The sequence below is a fragment of the Hylobates moloch genome, unplaced genomic scaffold, assembly GCF_009828535.3.
Source record: "Hylobates moloch isolate HMO894 unplaced genomic scaffold, HMol_V3 SCAFFOLD_22, whole genome shotgun sequence".
NCBI lineage: Eukaryota > Metazoa > Chordata > Mammalia > Primates > Hylobatidae > Hylobates > Hylobates moloch.
The window spans coordinates 48,022,954-48,028,662 of record NW_026652297.1 but is presented as its reverse complement, the minus strand read 5'-3'; the positions used below and the strand labels follow the sequence as shown (position 1 = coordinate 48,028,662).

Below are 5,709 nucleotides of genomic sequence, written 5' to 3'. Positions count from 1 at the left end.
CCCTCATTGCTGGTTCAGAGCCAGCTGTCTGACCACATTCCTACCCCAAGATGGGACTTTGGGGACATTGTCCACGAGGGTCACTGACCCCTTTTAAAATTCCAGAAACAGAGGGCCAGCTGGTCCCCTAGAAGTTTGGCACATGGGACAAGCCAAGGCTTCCTTCAGGAACAGGTTTTCCACCACGTTGCTGCCCAAGGCCCAAGCATCCCCAAGTTCATGTGACGCCTGCCTGCCATGTCCACAGCCCATGCCGACCCCTCTTGGAGCCACTGGAATGCTTGTTCCTGGGCACGTGATAAGCCCAGACAGCTTCAGCCTTGCAGGACAACTATGCGCATCTGGCAGCAGTAGCCAGAGGGCCCATAGAAAGAAGTTGGAGGTGAAACCAGATGCTATGAGAATACCTTGTTAGGCAAAACCGCATGCTATAAAAGTGCTTTAAAATGCAGCAGGAGGAGAGGTGAAGACACAAATGAACAACTGCATAGTGACACATAGCTGTCAGAACACAGTAAAGAATCCACACAGTTTCACAACTTTACCTAGAAAAGGAAAGTTCTAGGCCACCTCCTCCTCAGCATACTCTTCAAACTCCTCCTCCTCCTTGGCCTTGGCATCCTGATGTTGCTGATATTCAGACACCAGGTCATTTATGTTGCTCTCAGCCTCGGCGAATTCAGTCTCATCCACGCCCTCGCCCGTGTACCAGTGGAGGAAGGCCTTGCGCCTGAACATTGCTGTAAACTGCTCTGAGACACGCTTGAAGAGTTCCTGGATGGCCGTATTATTCCCAATGAAGGTGGCTGACATTTTTAGCCCCCGCGGTGGGATGTCACAGACAGCTGTTTTTACGTTGTTGGGGAGCCAGTAAGCAAAGTAGCTGCTGTTCTTATTTTGAATGTTCAACATTTGTTCATCCACCTCCCTCATGGGCATGCAACCCATGAAAATGGCAGCCGCCATTAGGTAGCTGCCATGACGGGGGGGGGGGGGGTCACATGCAACCATCATGTTCTTAGCATCAAACATCTGCTGGGTAAGCTCAACCACGGTCAAGACCCAGTACTGCTGGCTGCCCCGGCTGGTCAGTGGGGCAAAGCCAGGCATGAAGAAATGCAGCCGGGGAAATGGGACAATATTCACGGCCAGCTTCTGCAGGTCAGCATTCAGCTGGCCTGGGAAGCGCAGGCACATGGTGACCCCACTCATGGTAACAGACACCAGGTGGTTCAAGTCACCATAGGTGGATGCAGGCAGTTCTAGGGTCCTGGAACATATGTCATATAGTGCTTTATTACCTATGCAAAAGGTCTCATCCGCATTTTCTATGAGCTGGTGGACTGAGAGGATGGCATTATAGGGCTCTACCACGGCGTCTGACACCTTGGGCAAGGGCAGAATACTAAATGTGTTTATCATTCTGTCTGGATACTCCTCCCAGATCTTATTAATGAGAAGGGTATCCATCCCAGACCCAGTCCCCCCACCCAGGGAGTGGGTCAGCTGGAAACCCTGCAGGCAGTCACAGCTCTCAGCCTCCTTTCTGACAACTTCCTTCACTGACTCCATCAGCTCCACGCTTTCTGTATAGTATCCCTTGGCCCAGTTGTTTTTTGGCCCCACTTTGACCTGTAAGACAGTACAGCCAGTCACTCGACGGCCAGGTATACGGTCAGCGGTGGTCACCACCATAAAGCAAAAAGGGCCAAGTGTCATGGGTGAGGCGAAAGCACCATTCGCCCTGCAGGTGGAGCAAATGAAATCCCCTCCCCAAGAGTTGCATGACAGTAGCTTCCCCTGTTAGGAATTAAGTCAGGAATCAAACCTGAGACAGGCTAACAGACCTCGCTGCAGGCAGCTCCTGCCCATTTTCAAGGAAGGCGTAGCCATGGCCCTAGCCCAGCTCCCTGCAAGGAGTTTACATCAGTAGCTCCTCACCTTGAGATGCCTGGGCCTTCCTCCCAAAGCCCGCCTAGAAGTGGCAGATTGAGCGACTCAACTCAGAGGATAGGAGGTGTTCAAGGTCCCGGGCTCCACAGTTCCCACAGCGATGACCTTGGGGTACTCCTAGATTTTGAGCTGCCCTGGCTAAGAAGCCACACCCCAGTCCTCCACCGCAGCTCGCCGAAGATGAAGTTGTCTGGCCTGAAGATCTGCCCGAAGGGCTCCAAGAGCACACAGTCCTTGGTGCCCGTCTCCAGATCCACGAGCACAGCGCGGGGCACGTACATGCCACCTGAGTGGGGCGGGAAGGCATGAGTGAGGGGAGGGCCCCATTCCCAGCAGGGCGGTGGGGGAAGGACGGGGTTCTCACTGCTGGCCTCGTTGTAGTACACATTGATGCACTCCAGCTGCAGGTGGCTGTCCTCGTGGTAGGTGCCAGTGGTAGTCGATGGCATGTTCATCAGAGATCACCTCCCAGAACTGCCAGAGATGGGAGGGGCCAGACAGGCTAAGGCTGAGTCACAGAGGCGCCCCTGCCGCTCTCCCACCCCCACCCTCATCCACACCCCCATCCCTAGGCCGCCGTGTCCCTGGGGTCCACCCCGGCCGCCTCACCAGCCGCCCAGTTCCACCAGGTAACCGGCAGGGATCCCAAGGGCCGCAATGCAGGGGCGCCACCCCGCCACTGCCAACACCTTCCCTGGCCACCCGGCAGGCCCGGGCTGGGCCCTTAGAGCCCCAGCTGCCAACCTTCTTGCCAATCTGGTTCCCACACTGCCCGGTCTGCGTGAGCACAATCTCCCTCATGGCCAAGGCAAGATTAGGGCAGCAGGAGAAACACGAGAAGGAGGAGCAGATGCGCAGCTAACCAGCCCGCCTTCCATCAATGCTGAAATAGCCCCACATCCCCCTCCCTCAGCCTCGGATTGGGCTCCCAGAATAAGCAACAGCTTTACTTCCACACAGGTGTACCCACATGTGAATCCTTTGGCGGTGAACATCTGTTGGAGAGCTCAGGTGTCCTTGCTGTGGTCCTTTCCACGTTGGGGAAATCTGTTCAGCTGGAGAACTTCCTTCCATGTGTTTAGGAAGACTAAATCCCTAGCTGAGCTGAAACTGAATTTTCCTCCCATGTGGCAAGGGAAGACTCTTTCTTACATATTCAGAGTGCCTTTGCACCTGTCCTAGATTGAGGACACTTTTTTTAATTGATGAGTCTTTTCATCTATTAGAGCTGTGGTTAGGAAAGGCCTTCCGTATGTTAACTCAGCAGGACTTAATTATAAGTTTTACTTTGGAGCAGTTCAAACCCGCAGTCAGCTATGGGTGTTAGAGATAGGCCTCTGATTTAGCGAGAGTCTTCTTTAGAGTAGGATTAGCCCTTTCACCTTTCCAGAGGACTGCAGTCTCCACGGAGAGTGAAGGCAATATTGAATTCTTAGAGCTGAGGATAGGTGTTGGGATAGGCCTGCTGTGAAATATGGGCCATTGTCACTTTGCAGGTTTTGTTACCCAAACTGAGGAGTTATTTCTTCTGGTAAACATTTTTCAGATGGGGTGAGGAATGCCTTGATCTAACCAGTGAAGGTATCAGTAAGCATTAGCAAATATTTGAATCTCCTGGAGAAAGGCTTCGGGGTAAATTAGAGTTGCCACTTCTCACCTGGATAGGTTCCTCAATTTTAGACAGGTTTAACTGGAGGAGAAAATTGCTGGCCGTTTGGGTCATGTCAGGCACAGAGCTCACAGGGCTGAGTCACCTGTTTTAGTGTCTTGAAAAGATTTACCCCACAAACAAATGAGACATTAACAGAAACAAAGAATCCCTTCTAGAGTGAAAAGAATCATGAAAGTGCTGAATTATATTCCTATGATTGGTACTTGGCATTAGTAATTTATTACCATCATTCAGCCAGGCAGAGGGGCCCTTGACTGAAATGCAATCCCTGGCCCATTTTTGTTCTTCTTCAGTGTTCTGGCCCAGTTCTATGTATGCTGACCAGCACACCCATAAGCTTCATTAGCCTTTTTAGTGCAGGGGCCTTGGCTCCGACATCTAAAAGGGCATTTCCTTTTACAAGGTCAGTATCTCTTTCGATGTCCTCTGCAATTAATTATAGTCACTTTTTGGTAGCAAAGCAGCATTCTAACAAGCTCAAAATCTGAATGATGTTGTATGGAAAAGCCCTTGGGGGTCAGGAGTCCCTACACATTCCAAATTGCAGCATAAGCATGAAGCACTAAAAAATCATACTTGGAGTCAGCATAAATGTTAACTTTTAAATCCTTTCCCAACTGCAGGGGCTGAGTAAGTTCAATTAACTCAGCTTTTTGAGCTGAGATCGAGGCCAGCAAGGCTTGTGCCTTGATTCTCTTGTGCTGACTACTAACAGCATATCTAGCCCTCCTATTTTCCTGATGCGTAAAACAACTTGCATCTGTTAACCACTCTTCCTTGGGATGGTCAAGGGGCTCATCTCTCCTAAGTCTGGCCTGCTAGAATCAATTTGTTTCATAAACTGTGACATGCTTTGGCTGTGTGCCCAGTCAAATCTTAACTTGAATTGTAGCTCCCATAATTCCCATATGTCATAGGAAGGACCCAGTGGGAGGTAATCGAATCGGGGGATGGGTCTTTCCCATGCTGTTCTTGTGACAGTGAATAAGCCTCATGAGATCTGATAGTTTACTTATTTATTTATTTTTGAGACACACTCTTGCTCTGTTGCTCAGGCTGGAGAGCATTATCATGATCTTGGCTCACTGCAACCTCTGATTCCTGGGTTCAAGCGATTCTCTTGTCTCAGCCTCCCGAGTAGCTGGGATTACAGGTGCCCACCACCATGCCTGTCTAATTTTTGTACTTTTAGTATAGACGGGGTTTCCCCATGTTGGCCAGGCTGGCCTCGATCTCCTCACCTCAGGTCATCCACTGCCTTGGCCTCCCAAAGTACTGGGATTACAGCTGATGGTTTTATAAAGGGGAGTTTCCATACACAAGCTATTTTGCCTACTGCCATGTAAGAGATGTGACTTTGTTCCTCATTTGCCTTCTGCCATGAGTGTGAGGCCTCCCCGACAATGTGGAACTGTGAGTCTTTATAAATTACCCAGCCTCAGATATGTCTTTATTAGCAGCATGAGAACAGACTAATACAACCTGTATGCCAGAAAGGCTAGAAGCACCTGTGGACTCTGGCAGATAAAAAGCTGGGTTTATGGTTTGGCAGTCTTTAAGGGTTATGTCTGGAGTGTCTAGCAATAAGGTTTGATACTTTCATAAATGTTATCCTATTATCCACTGCTGCCCTTTAGCTTCTAGAACCACCTTCCCTTGGTGTGGGGTCAAAAACCTGTAGGTGCTGTTCTAAAGTTAGTTTATTAGCTTTGCCTACTAGACAAGTGGTAGCAGCAAGAGCTCTAAGACATCAAGGCCACCCTGAGGCCACCTGGTCTATCTGCTTAGAAAATTAGGCTACTGGCCTTGGAATGTCCCCCAGTATTGGGACAAGATTACCCAAGGCCTTTGCCTTGCTTTTTGGCCACATAAAGAAAAAATGGTTCATCCAACTTGGGGACTCCCATGGCTGCAGCAGAGCCCAATTTCTCCTTGAGAGTATTGAAGGTTTGCTTGCAGTTCTGATTACATTCTAGGAGCTCTAAATACTTCCCTTTAGTGTATCATATAAAGGCTACATGCCCAAATCTGGGCACTCATAAGCAGCAGTACCCAGGCATCTCCTAAAAAAACTCACAGTCATT

General features: G+C 49.8%; 1 pseudogene; it reads right to left on the bottom strand.

Annotated features, from left to right (window-relative positions):
• Positions 1-2,754, bottom strand: part of LOC116461840 (tubulin beta-8 chain-like) — a 17,745-nt pseudogene extending 14,991 nt beyond the window's left edge.
• Between the last annotated feature and the right edge of the window lie 2,955 nt (positions 2,755-5,709).